The following is a 14,591-nucleotide window of genomic DNA, read 5'->3' as shown; positions in this document are numbered from 1 at the left end:
AGGCAATTTAGCTCTGCAAATTGCCCCAAAACAAGGAATATAAAAAAAGATGTGGCCGGGCGAGGTAGCTCACATCTGTAATCCCAGCACCTTTGGGAGGCTGAGGTGGGTGAATCATTTGAACTCAAGAGTTTGAGACCAGCCTGGCTGACATGGTGAAATCCCGTTTCTACTAAAAATACAAAAAATGAGCCAGGAGTGCGCCTGCAGTCCCAGCTACTCGGGGGTCTGAGGCAGGAGAATCACTTAAACCTGGGAAGCAGAGGTTGCAGTGAGCTGAAATCGTGCCACTGCACTCCAGCCTGGCCAACAGTGAGATTCTGTCTTAAAAAAAAAAAAAAAGGTGCATTCGTTGTGTATGAGCTTGGCTGCCCTGACAGAGACTGTAAGTAACAGTGGCTTAGATGTAGTAGAAGGTCATTGTTCTTCCACTTAACAGCTGGGGCTTACACAAGTCAGAGCCGGCGTGGCAGCTCCGTGAGCAGGGTTCCCTCTGTCAGGTTGCTGCACCTTCTCTAGGGTGTCACCCTCGTGCGCATGACCTACCACCTCCATGCTCCTCACCGTCCTCTGCCCTCTCAGCATTTCCTCTCCATGGAAACAGTTCCATATGTTACAGTTCCCCTCTGTAAATGTCTAGAGAGCTTTCTGCTTTCCTAATTGGATGCTGACTGATACAACCTGTGACCTCAAAATGATAAGAGGTACAGAGAGAACATGGGCAAAGAAATGCCACAGACATAGCCGTGGCAGACACATCTCAAGAAGCGAGACCAGAAAGGGGAGAATGGGCATTGATGGCCAGATCTGACATGGGAGAAGCATCTTCTGGCTGTTGTTCATAAACAGGTAGTCTGAGCTGCAGAGTGGAGCTTGGGTGGAGGCTGCAATTATGGGATCCTGAGTGGAGGCTCCACAGATGGAAGTGGACTCAGGCAGCGGGCAGGGCTGAGCTGGGTAAGGAGATTGGCTGGAGAAAGCAGGGGTGAAGCCGGGAAGGGTCAGCAAGGGGCAGGCAGTGGAGCAGTCAGAAAGCCCTGCCTGGATGTTGGAAAGAGGAGGGGAGAGCAGCAGAATCAGTAAGGAGAGGTGAGAGGCTCCCGGATGAAGAGGGAAGTTAGCAGGGCACCAGTGAAAATCCCGGTTATGGGCTGATTTGTGTCCCCCCAAAATTCCTATGCTAAAGACCTAACCCCAGTACCTTAGAATGTACTTAGAGACAAAACCTTTAAAGAGGTGATTAAGTTAAAATGAGGTCATTAAGGTGACCCCTATTCCGATCTGACTGGTATCTTTATAAGAAGAAATAAGCAGCCTGACCAACATGGTGAAACCCTGTGTCTACTAAAAATACAAAACTTAGCTGGGCGTGGTGGTGTGCTCCTGTAATCTCAGTTACTCAGGAGGCTGAGGCAGAAGACTCGCTTGAACCCAGGACGCACAGGTTGCAGTGAGTTGAGATTGCACCATTGCACTCCAGCCTGGGTGACAGACCAAGACTCCATCTCAGGAAAAAAAAAAAAAAAAGGAAATGGGGACACAGAAATGTACAGAGGGAAGATGCTGTGAAGATGCAGGAAGAAGATGGTATCTACAAGCCAAGGACCATCGAGATCTTGGAAGACAACAACTCCACTGACACCTTGATCTTGGACTTTCAGCTTCCAGAACTGTAAAAATAAAACTTATGTTGTTTATAGAACAATCTCCTGACCTCGGTCTATGCTGTTTGTTACAGCAGCCCAAGCTGACTGATACAGTCCCTTACTTATTAGCATATGTTGAATTCTTCCCAGCACCTATTTCTAGGAGCATTTTGCCTGATCAAACTTTTTTTCTTCTTTCTCTTTATTTTCTTTTAAATTTTAGAAACAAAGTTTAAAATGCATATAAGGATTTGGAAATATAGATGTCCTTGTTATGCAGGATAAACAACTGTGACATATTTTTCTCATTTGTTTCAAGCGTTTTTGATAAAATAATTAAACATTTTGATGATAAAGTTTGACCACAGCCCTCAGCCCTTTCTTCTCTCCTTCTTCAGAGGCAGTCACTATCAAGGAGCTGTTGTGGATTCTTTCAATCCATGTGTCCGTGAAGAGCATCTGCTATTGGTTTGTGTGGGTTTTTAATTTTTTGCATTCATGACACATGTATTGTGAACTTTGACTCTATCACTTCCAAACCTCATGTATGGTACTTCCCAAAGTATAGCCAGCAAATCATGGTACAAGACATGTTAACTGGTACAGATCTAGTGAGGCATTAAAGAACATTGAATGGGTTGGGCATGGTGGTTCATGACTGTAATCTCAGCACTTTGAGAGACTGAAGTGGGAGCATCACTTGAGGCCAAGAGTTCAAGACCAGCCTAGGCAACAAAGGGAGACCACATCTCTACGAAAAAATACAAAAATTAGCCGGGTATGGTGGCATGTGCCTGTAGTCTCAACTACTCAGGAGGCTGAGGTGGGAGGATGCTGGAGGCTAGGAGTTGGAGGTTACAGTGAGCCATGATCACCCACTGCACTCCAGCCTGGTGACAGAGTGAGACCCTGTCTCCAAACAAACAAACAGACCAAAAACTATTGAATTAAATAATGACATATTATTCCCTGCAGAGTAAGTTTTGAGGGTGCTAAGTATTAAACACTTGCTAATTTCCTTCCTTAACAAAGAGGAAGTACAGACTCCAAGCTAGCCAAGTTTTCCAGCTAGATTTTCATACCACTGTCATTTTCCATGTGTTTATTTATTTGTTTACTTATTTTTTGAGACAGTCTTGCTCTGTTGCCCAGGCTGGAGTGCAGTGGTGCAATTTTGGCTCACTGTAACCTCCACCTCCCAGGTTCAAGTAATTCTCATGCCTCAGCCTCCCAAGTCACTGGGGCTACAACAGGCACATGCCACCACGCACAGCTAATTTTTGTATTTTTAGTAGAGATGGGGTTTTGCCATGTTGGCCAGGTTTGTCTCGATCTCCTGGCCTAAATTGATCCACCCACCTTGGTCTTTCAAAGTGCTGGGATTATAGGTATGAGCCACTGTACCTGGTCCATGTATTTATTTTTTATGATTAGTTTCTATTTAAGATGAACAATATTCATCTTTCATTTTTGACACTAGAATAAAGCTACCCTATAAAGTAAATTTATTAAAGTGTAAAAATTAGGTAGATTTAAATTTAAAATATTAAGCCAATAGTGGTACACATGGCATGTGAATATTGAAAATTAGTGAAGGGTATTCATGAATAGGATTTTGGGAAAAGATGAAACCTACACTTACTGAGCACTCTGACTGCCACTGGCACTATAGAATGCATTCCATATGCAATTTGTTGTAATCATATGACCACCCTGAGGAAGGGATGATTAGTCCCCTTTGGCAAATTAGGAAACTGAGGCCCAGGGGGGTTATGTAAGTGGCTGAGCTAGATTTTCATACCACGGTCCTTTTTCCATGTGTTTATCTGAACTCTTGTGCCTAGGCTATGCATAATGTCTGAAGTCTTGTTTGTAAGATGAGGCTTAAGGCGCACCTGATCTAATGACTTCAAAGGGCTGCCCAGGGGTCTGCATAAGGCAAGGATGCTGTCATGCTTTGAAACATGCTGTCAGAGTAGCTTCATGGCACGCGCTAATGCAGAAGGACCTGTGCTTGGGTTTGATGTTCTGTTATTGCCTTCTCGAGAACGTTAATACTTTTTCTTTTCTTTTGTTTTTGAGATGGAGTTTCACTCTTGTTGCCCAGGCTGGAGTGCAATGCATGATCTCGGCTCACTGCAACCTCCGCCTTCCAGGTTCAAGCGATTCTCCTGCCTCAGCCTCCCCAGTGGCTGGGATTACAGGCTCCTGCCACCATTTCCGGCTGATTTTTGTATTTTTAGTACAGACAGAGTTTCGCCATGTTGGTCAGGCTGGTCTTGAACTCCTGACCTCAGGTGATCCACCCGCCTCAGCCTCCCAAACTGCTGGGATTACAGGCGTGAGCCACCGCGCCTGGCTTAATACTTTTTCTTTAGCTGTGTTTATAATTCAAGTCCAATGGGATAATGCACAGGAGGCTTGAAGCCTCATCTCACCTACAGTCCACCCCCGACTGTCTCCCTGAGATGGGTTTTCTACAGCCCACTCTGGCCTCCCCCTCCGCACCCCAACTCCATAGTGGTGGCTCCCCTCTACCCAGTGTGTTGATGGGCCACATTCCACCATTAGTCCATGCTGGCCTGGGTGAAGACACAGACAGGGCATGTTCCGCAGTATTTCACATGGGGCAAGGTTACATCCCTCCCCAGGCTTGCAATGCTGTGGCTTTTGCAGTGGACACCTGAGTACAAGCCTCTCACTCACCTTCATTCCAGAGACCCTGGCACCCTGGCATCCTGGTGTCAAGTTTGCAACCCCTGGGGAGATCGCCTGTCCTCTACAGTTTGAGGCAGTAGCTCACCCACAGGAAGAGGAGCTCTACTTCCCCATCCCCTGCCGGGCTCTGCTTCCCATTTTGCTTTTGGCCTTACAAATTATGTAGTCGGCCCTGAATGCAGTACAAGTATAAGGAAGTACCTAACATGTGTGTCCATGGGTGTGCTGTGTGTGTCCATGTGGAAAAGCAAGAAGACAAAGGGAAAAGCCCAGGAGGAAGGAAGGGCCTTCTCTTCCTTCAGGAAACCTCCAGGGCAGGGGAAGCCACAGAGAAACAGCAGAGCACACATGACTGCTGCCCCAAACAGCAGCTCTCCTCTCCAATCATCAGCTTGCTCTGGGCCTATGTTTATGCATCTGCAAAATGAGGGGTCTGGGAATGGGATGGAAATGGGAATCTGGACTCTCTCCCCAGAAAAATGGAGATGTGACATGGGCCTTTAAACCATCACAGCTGCCCCACTGATGTGCCTGTGAAACTCACTGATGTACCTGTGAACCTCACTGATGGACCCCAGGGGCTCCAAGTTAGGAATCCCAGGACTGGAGGGTCTCTGACGTTCGTCCTGGGATCCAGCCAGGCAGGAAGAAGCAAACACCCTAAGAAGGCTGAGTGGATGGGAGACGGACTGAAGTGTAAAAGGCACCAACTGAGACAGAAGAGAAAAGTTTAAGTGAGATCCGTGAAACGGGCAGAGTAATGAAGATGGCAGAGTGCAATGGTTATAAAATCCCCTGGGAAACTAGGCATGCAATTAAAAAGAAAGAAAAGAGGAAAGACAAAGGAAGTCCATCTCCACAGAGTAGAAAGTGACAGGTGAGCAGAGGTGGCTCATGAGATGTGTGCACTAACAGCCCCTGGGGACGTTACCTGAATTCCACGGTGGGAGTGACGGCTCTGCCAGCCTGCTCTCTGATGGGCCACTGGAAGGCTATCTGGGGCCAGCTGGCCAAAGCTCTGGGTGGACACCAGCTTCAAAGAAAGCCACTCCAGGGCCCTGGGGTAAAGGAGAGGAGAACAGTGAAGTGAGTGAAGCCACAGACGGCATGACAAGTGGCGGGAGATGAGCAGGTAAATGATCCAGACAGCGCTGGGCGTGGTGGCTCACGCTGTAATCCCAGCACTTTGGGAGGCTGAGGCGGGTGGATCACCTGAGGTCAAGAGTTTGAGACCAGCCTGGCCAATATGGTGAAACCTGGTCTCTACTAAAAATACAAAAATTAGCTGGGCGTGGTGGCGCATGCCTATAATCCCAGCTACTCAGGAACCTGAGGCAAGAGAATTGCTTGAACCCAGGAGACAGAGGTTGCAGTGAGCTGCGGAGATTGCACCATTCCACTCCAGTCTGGGCAACAGAGCAAGACTCCGTCTCAAAAAAAAAAAAAAAAAAGAAAAAGAAATGATCCAGACAGTGGAGGCATGACACAAGGGAGAAGGGCCAAAACATCGGGGAAATTTCTCATATTCACAGATGTGATCAGTGGATGTTTTTGGTTTTGGGAGAAGACATGAAGGCTTGTGTTACATATTTTGTAATTTAATTGCATAATTTGTGCAAAATTCAAAACTCATATAAAACAAGACCAAATGTTATTTCCGGATACCTGGATTGAAAAAGAAGGTTCGGAGAGGAGTGGACCAGGCTGAACACATGAGTGGAATAATTTTTTCCAGAGTGCAGGCCCCCATGAGAGCTAGAACCAGCAGATCAAGAAGAGGGTTTGGACTCAGCCCTGGGTTTAAATCTGTCCTCTGCCACCCTGAGCACTGTGATTGTCGTTATTTAAGTTATTTAAATTGCAGTTTCATTGGTTCGTCAAAAGGGGAAAGTAATACTTGTCATGCCTGTACCACAGGGTGGTTTACAGGCTCTTATGGAAAAAATGTGTGTGTAATAGCTTTTTAAGCTGTAAATCACTTCCAGTGCAAGACGTTATTTCTTTGCTCATTTATTTGTTTATTACCAGTCCAAGTGCTCTCATTATCCCAGCTAAACATAGTGTTTTCACAAAGTTAAACAAAGTTAAAGCACTATAATAATTCAGTCCACTCTGTCCTTCATTTTATGACTGTCATCAGGGGAACATGGGCTGGAATGGGGCTTTATCTAGTCATTCTTCCATTTCTTTATTCTTTTATTGGATCCATCATTCGTTCAACACACAGTAACTGAGACCCTGCTGAGGGCCAGACGTCCCACAACTCACCAGGGGAATGAGTGCACGTGGCATTGTCTTTCTTGGCGGAGCTTGTTGGCTAGTGAGGGTTTTATATCCCATTAAGAGAGAGAAAGGGGCTGAACGCGGTGGCTCACGCCTGTAATCCCAGCACTTTGGGAGGCCGAGGCGAGTGGATCACCTGAGGTCAGGAGTTCAAGACTGGGCTGACCAACATGGAGAAAACCTGTCTCTACTAAAAATACAAAATTGGCTTGGCGTGGTGGCACATGCTTGTAATCCCAGCTACTCGGGAGGCTGAGACAGGTGAATGGCTTGAACCCAGGAGGTGGAGGTTTCGGTGAGCCGAGATCGTGCCATTGCACTCCAGCCTGGGCAACAAGAGGGAAACTTGGTCTAAAAAAGAAGGAGAGAGAGAAAGAAAGAAAGGAACTCTCCCCACCTCCATTCACACTGAAGCTCATCTAAGTTCTATTTTAATTTTGCCAAACCAAAGCAGATTGTCCTCTGTTTCTAGAGATTAATTTGACGTCTGCCTGGGCCTCTGCTGGCTTTCCTCATTTTAGTTTTCCTGAGACCCGTCAGTTTTCTGCGTGGTGTGTAAATTAACACCATCCTTGGAAAGACTTCTTTTAATTTTTTGATTTGTCACAGCTATGGAATATGATACCCTCTCCTTAAGCTGTAAACTCCTTAAGGATAAAAGCCTTGTTTCTCCCAAATTCCCCCAGACTCTAATTCCCACAGCTCAAAATATATTGGAGTGCTGGCCATGGAGTCTTCATCGCTCTAGGGGAGCCGATACTCAGGAAGGATGCATCCACATTTCTCCTTTATCTGCTGCTTCCTCAGGGTGACTTCCTGAGCCAGAGCTGGGAACATGAAAAGCTGAGTCTCAGCCACGGTCATGCCCTCAGCCAGGTCGATCACAGCCGGCTGGAGAAGTTCACCCAGGGGCTGTAGGAAATACTGCCAAGACTGAAGGAGTGGAGCATCTGTCCATGTGGGATGTGGGTACAGTCCCAGGGGAGGGTGTCACAGGTTTCTTATGGCCACATACTGTGGAACACAGCAGAGACGATACTTAAAACGAGAGCTAGATCTTGATGCCTTCTCTAAACTATTTGCTTAAAAAAATAATAATCTCCTGGCAAGGTGCGGTAGCTCACTCCTATAATCCTAGCACTTTGGGAGGCTGAGGTGGGCAGATCACTTGAGGGTCAGGAGATCAAGACCAGCCTGGCCAACACGGTGAAACCCCGTCTCTACTAAAAATACCAAAATTAGCCGGGCGTGGTGGCACATGCCTGTAATCCCAGCTACTTGGGAGACTGAGTCAAGTAGCTGGGATTACAGGAGTGTGCCACCACGCCCGGCTAATTTTGGTATTTTTAGTAGAGACGGGGGGTTTCACCAAGGTAGGAGAATTGCTTGATCTGGGAGGTGGAGGTTGCAGTGAGCAGAGATCGCGCCACTGCACTCTAGCTTGGGCAACAGAGTGAGGCTCCATGTCATAAATAAATAAATAAATAAATAAATAAATAAATAAATAAAATCTCCTGGTAATCTCTCCCATGCTAGCTCCACCCCAAAGCATATCTCATCCAACTGAGCCCCTCCCCACTGCTCCCTCCTGTGGTTTTTCCCCCTTCTCTCTAGTCTCTTCCATTGCTGACATCCTAAGGTTTCATTTTTTCCTTTTTTTTCTAAGCAAAGACTCATGCAGCTGGTTTCTTTCCCAGGCATGCTCAGGCCCATCTACTCTTCCGCTTAGCCCAAATACTTGTGCACCAGGAGCTGTTCTTCCCCGGAAAACTTCACCTCCTCACCTCCTGAGACAGGAGGGCAGCCAGCTTATGGCTCCTCTGTGGTCCTAATTTCTGCGTGACTGTTCTGCTCCCATCAACTAAATGCCTTTTCTTGGTTGTTCATTGTGATAAAAATATACATACCATAAAAATAAGTTGCAATAGCCTTTAACTTGAGTTAATGGCATGCTCACTCCACAAATATCACAGAGGCTGTAGGCAGGAGACCAACAGAGCCTCAGACCTGGTTGTACAGGACTGGTTCATAGAGACCGAATTGAATTGATATACCATTTCTGAGCGTAACTCTCACGATCCTGCGTTGGCAATGCCTCACTCTACCCCAACCCCAAACACTGCCCCAACCCCAGGCAAGGGACAAACGTATCAGAGAGTGAGTGTCTACCCCTCACGAAGTCTTACCAACGTGGGAAATGGTTAAAAGGGGCACATGGGCTTCTGGGATTCAGTGAAGCTCAGCAGATTGGCTTTCAAGACTCACGGACTTTAGTCTTATTCTCAGAAGTATAGTATTTATCTTCAGTATGTCTAACCAAACAAATTCCTCACTCCTTAGGGCTGAATCACTGAAACCAAACATTTCCTCCACGTGCTATTCTTCTGTGACATCCGTACCAATGGCCCATCTATTGCTTTGATCCCTCAAAGCACCACAAAGGAAAATTCATTGCAATTCGAGAGTGGACTCTAGCTCACTGCTCTCCATCCGTACCTTCCCTCAGTGAATTCTCCCAAAATCTAAGAGAAAACAGTTGTCTTCTTTGCAAATACAGCTTCGAGATACAGCCACAAGATGATCTTCCCACCAGGCTGGCCTCTCCTCTCTAAGTGCTGGATGCATTGCTGCTCTAAAGGCGCAGCCACACCATCAACTTCTACTTAAGGCTGTAACTTTGCTCCAGCGCCCACCAGGCAGCTGTGTCAGCTCCAGTCATGCGCTGATTGCACCCTCTTTACCCTCCTGCTTCCCTCCCTTGAGTCAACTTGTCACGATCCCTGGGATCTGCCCCAAGATAAAGCAGCCCAAGGCGATGGTGGGGCACATGGGTTATACACACTGTTGCTTATGTACCCCTGAAGAACCATTATTACACAGCTCACTTTGTCTATTGCAAACATTTTTTAAACCCAAGTTCCTGTCTCTAGCAGATGCTCTCAGGCTGGATCCATATCCTCTCAGCTTGTGCTCTTTCCAGGCATGCTTCCAATCACTTGTACCTGGCTGCCAGAGCGGCTATGTCCATGGCACTGCCCCCAGTGTGCCCCTAAGAAGCATTCCCAAACCAATCACTGGTGTGAGCTGGTGGATCAATGCGCCGGGCCCCTCACCTTTCTAGAAGGATACTTCTGAGAGATGTGTTCTGTGCTGGTTCCTGGAGTTCTCCATTGGACAAAGCTGCAGCCATCATGGTGGACGCTGGCCTGAGAGGGCATCCTTTGCTGGGCACCCTCCCTCCCATCTCACCTCTCCACTCCCTTATGGTTGCTTCTGGAATCAACTCCCACAAAAACTAATTGTCCCAAATCCTCACTGCGGAGTCTGTTTTGGGACACCCAGACAAACACCGTCTCTCTTCCCTCTATCTCTCTCATAGCTGATAACGTCATCTCCTATTTTGTGGGGAACATGAGGCTGGCTGAGTTTACGGGGAGAGCTGTATGGCCTGACTCATGTGCCTCTGTATCCAAACCTTAAAACTTCCAAATATATCCATGTATCTTCGCCTCAGAAGGGAAGGGAAGGGAAGGGAGAGACCAGGTGAGCCTTGTCTACCTTTCCTGGGAGTCCTTTCTGCCTCGTAGGGTCTTGTTTAACCACTCTCCCCACTACTCAGCATTTTTTTTTTTTAAATCACATTTATTTCTTTTCTCTACTGACATGTTTCTTTCTGTCTCTGACCTGATGGGAAAGAAAATACAACTTTCCTTGAACCTGTCCCATAACCTGCTGACCTTCCCTCCACCCGGAAGCATCTCCCTGGAATTGTGATTGCTCTTCACCTTGGCATGACCTACCCCTTCCTCCTGCCTTTGTGGCCTGGTTTCCACTCATGTCACTCTGGTAGTGCCATGGCAAGATCATCACTGGTGCCTCACTTTCCAAATCCATTAGCCTTCTCTTGTCCTCATCGTATTTTTCTTGATGGTTGGTCTCTTCCCTCACTTTAACCTGTTTGTTAAACTTGGCATTGGGTAATATTGTGAAGCCCCGTTGCGATCATATTACTCTCCTGGTTACAATTTTTTGAAAGCTCCTACTGGTAAAGGGATTGAAGTTGTTTTCTTAATTCACACATTTCGTCTTCCATGGATGACCTCTAGCTTCTCAGCTCATCTTGCAAGCCCTCCACTATAGGCAATAGGTCTACTGATAAGCCTGTGCTAATAAGTGGCAGTCAAGACTGGAATCCCCATCTGCTCTAGTCTAATCCAGGGGGCTTTTTTGCAGGCCTGGGTGAAAATTCAACTTCACCCAATGTAGGAGGAAAAGGGAGTCTTCGCATGATCTAGGCAAAAGCTACGGCTTTGGAGGCAGGTGGGCCTGTCACTTACTAACTCTTTGACCTTGGGGTAGTAATTTAATGTTTTAAATGCCAGTTTTCTCATGCATAAAAGTGGGCATGATAACATCTATCTCAGTTATTGTAAGAATTAAATCAGATGGCATATAGAATTTTACACTGGGAGGAGATATGGCATTGTGTTGAGAACACGGGCTTGGGTTTGAACCGCAGCTCTGTAATTTCTTGGTGGTATGAGCTAGGCAAAGTTATTTGACTTCAGAGAGAAGGAAGGACCTCGGTTTCCTTATATGTAAAATGAGGATAATAATAACTGTTATGTATAAATTTTTTCTTGCCGGGTGTGGTGGCTCAAGCCTGTAATCCCAGCACTGTGGGAGGCTGAGGCGGGTGGATCACGAGGTCAAGAGATCGAGACCATCCTGGTCAACATGGTGAAACCCCGTCTCTACTAAAAATACAAAAAATTAGCTGGGCATGGTGGCGCGTGCCTGTAATCCCAGCGGCTCAGGAGGCTGGGGCAGGAGAATTGCCTGAACCCAGGAGGCGGAGGTTGCTGTGAGCCGAGATCGCGCCATTGCACTCCAGCCTGGGTAACAAGAGCAAGACTCCGTCTCAAAAAAAAAAAAAAAAAAAAAAAAAAAAAAAAATTTTTCTTTTTGGTGCTGCAAGGAAAAATTAGCACTTGGGACAAAGGATCTCTCAGCAAAGCCATTCTTTTTACTTCCTGCAGAAAGGGTACTCCAGTTAGCAGTCTTGCCATGAGAGTACCATGAACAAAGGAAAACACACAAATTTGTCCCTTACACATTTATGGTTGTCCTTACTGCTGTGACTGATCTCCGTTAGCTGGAGCCAGACCTCACAATCTAAACTAAAACCCTATTGGCTAACAACTTAAAACTTTTCTAAACAGGTAAAAGCAATGGAGAGCTGGGACCTGCCTGTGAGCACATTCAGCACAAATATCTTGGTTAAAGTACAAGGACATAGAATGTACTACATGCCTGGCATGTCTAACAGCTACAGAGGATAGGGCTTAACAAAGTTATTAGCACACTTATGATTTATTCTTTAACAAGAAAGAAAACTTTAAAAAGGAACTTTCTACTTCCCACAGTAACTGTACTTTATTTATAGGAACAAAGGAGGTAATGTGTATCCAGTGCTCAGCATGGAGCCTGGCACATGAGGAGCCTTCTGCTCTTATGGATGATCGCACTATGGGAGGCACATTCCAGACTTCCAGAGGATGTTAGTTTCACTTTCCTTTGCAAGCAAATACTATAAACAGGATAATGGGAAACACATTTTAACAACCAGAGACAGAGAGAGGGAGAGAGAGAGATGTTTTCTGGGACTTTAGGGCAGCTTAGGCAACCACTGTTACTAATTACCAGCCCTGTTGTGTTATTTCTCTCTCTCCTTCACTAACCTATGAGCAGCCCCAGAGTGGAGTCATGGCTATTTATATTTGCTTTCACAGCAAGCAAAACAGTGTCAGATACTTAGTGGGCGATCAAAAATGTTTGCGGAATCATTGTCATAAGTTGGCTCTTTAGGAAAAATAATGGAAGCATTGCATGAAAAAAGGAAATGCAAAGTAGCATGAATATTTACTTGGTGGAATATACATGTAAAATAATAACATCCTAGAGAGCTTTCTGTTTGTCAGGGACTCTGCATGTGCAATGATGTGTTTAGTCCTGGCCACAAATCCTACAAGGTGTGTACTGTTATTGTCCCCATTTTATGGATTAGGAAATCGGGGTGCAGAGAGGCTAAGAAACTTGCTGGAAGTTATATAACTAGTGAGCAGCAGAACTGGATTGGAATCCAGGTGGCTTGGCTGCAGAGCTTGGGCTTCTCCGCAGTGTTCTGTTCTCCCCTCCTTCTCACGATTAAGCACTAAATTAGCCTCGGGCAGTGGTGAAGGTTAAATGAATGTAAACCACAATGTCCATCACATGGTGGATACCCAGTACCCATTAGCTCCTTACCAAAAAGTCCCACTTACCAATGTAGCTCAGGCCACCAGAGATGTGGCAATTTGGCAAGGCCAGAGGGATTAATTCTGCACAAGTGTTTGCAGTAGTGACAAGGATTCCTTTAAAAAGCAGTTTTGCTGACTAATTAATTAACTCAACTCCCCTTGCACCTTGTACTTCTGTCTCGGCGCCTGTAATCCACACCATCTGGCAGTAGGGTCCTTTGTGTGGATATCTGTCTCCCCAACAGGACAGAAGAAGTCCAATCATGTCTCATTAATTTTTCCATTTCCTGCCGTGCCTAGGACAGTGCTTGGCACAAAATAAACATTCCATAAATAGTTGTGGAATTTTTGAGCTAAATTAAATCTTCACAGTAGAAAAGCAGGAATGAAATAGTCCATGAAAAGGCAGAAAGTGGCCGGGCGCGGTGGCTCACGCCTGTAATCCCAGCACTTTGGGAGGCCGAGCGGGCGGATCACGAGGTCAAGAGATCGAGACCATCCTGGCTAACATAGTGAAACCCTGTCTCTACTAAAAATACAAAAAAAAAAAAAAAAAAAAATTAGCTGGGCGTGGTGGCGTGTGCCTCTAGTCCCAGCTACTCAGGAGGCTGAGGCAGGAGAATTGCTTGAACCCGGGAGGTGGAGGTGGCATCACTGCACTCCAGCCTGGCGCCTGGTGATGGAGTCAGACTCTGTCTCAAAAAAAATAAAAGGCAGAAAGTGATCTTCAGCCCGATTTTATGCCTCCTTTTCATTAGGCAAATAATATATGTCCATGGTAGAAAAATGAGAAAATATAGATAAGCAAACAAGAAAATGTTGAAATTGCCAACAATGGCACGATCTTGGCTCACTGCAACCTCCGCCTCTCAGGTTCAAGCGAGTCTCCTGTCTTAGCTTTCCAAGTAGCTGGGACTACAGGTGCCCGCCACCATGCCCAGCTATTTTTTTATACTTTTAGTAGAGATGGAGTTTCACCATGTTGGCCAGGATGGGCTCGATCTCCTGATCTCGTGATCCACCCACCTCAGCCTCCCAAAGTGCTGGGATTATAGGCGTGAGCCACCGAGCCTGGGGAGGTCTGTTAATTTTCTCTGCCCTCAACCTGACAGAAGGGCAGAGGAGTGCTGTGTAGGGAGGGTCCTGGCTGTCTCTGAGGCCCCACTCAGACACTGGGCTTTCTCCTGCAAAGCAAGCATCCCCCAGACACTGCCCAGACACTGCCAGGGTGGAAGCTGCAAAATGTGAAGCCAAGGGGACCCCTGGCCGCAATGATGGTGGCCACAGCTAGGCTGACTTAATCCTGAGCAAGCCGGGTTCCTGACTTCGAGGGGGTTTAGAGAGTTCCCTCAGTGAGGAGGAAGAGGGCCCTGCAGCGCAAGATGGCCCTCCAGGAAAAGGTCTTCCGCAGACTGTGGCCTTGCTGGGCTGAGCCCCTGCATGCCCCAGGCAACACTTCCAGCCTTTTCCAGCCTTTTTCAGCCTTTCCTTGACCTGCCCCTAGCCTGCCCCTCTTACCAGCTGGCTCCTGAAGAACATTCCTTGCTTCCTGTTTTGGGTCTTCTCTCTAGTATCCTTTCAGTTCTTTCTCTCCTCTTCATCCTCCCTCCAGCTTAATCCCTCTCTCCCCTCGGGAATGTCTTTC

General features: G+C 46.7%; 1 long non-coding RNA gene across 1 annotated transcript; it reads left to right on the top strand.

Annotated features, from left to right (window-relative positions):
- Positions 1-310: 310 nt before the first annotated feature.
- Positions 311-14,310, top strand: LOC119472202. Its single transcript, XR_005201322.1, has 3 exons — positions 311-904; positions 3,919-3,922; positions 14,300-14,310. It is a non-coding gene; the product is annotated as an uncharacterized LOC119472202 (long non-coding RNA).
- Positions 14,311-14,591: the final 281 nt, after the last annotated feature.

Source organism: Cebus imitator, unplaced genomic scaffold (genome assembly GCF_001604975.1).
Source record: "Cebus imitator isolate Cc_AM_T3 unplaced genomic scaffold, Cebus_imitator-1.0 Scaffold89, whole genome shotgun sequence".
NCBI classification, from domain to species: Eukaryota; Metazoa; Chordata; class Mammalia; order Primates; family Cebidae; genus Cebus; species Cebus imitator.
Note: the sequence above shows the minus strand (reverse complement) of the source record. Positions and strands in the feature narration are given on the sequence as shown.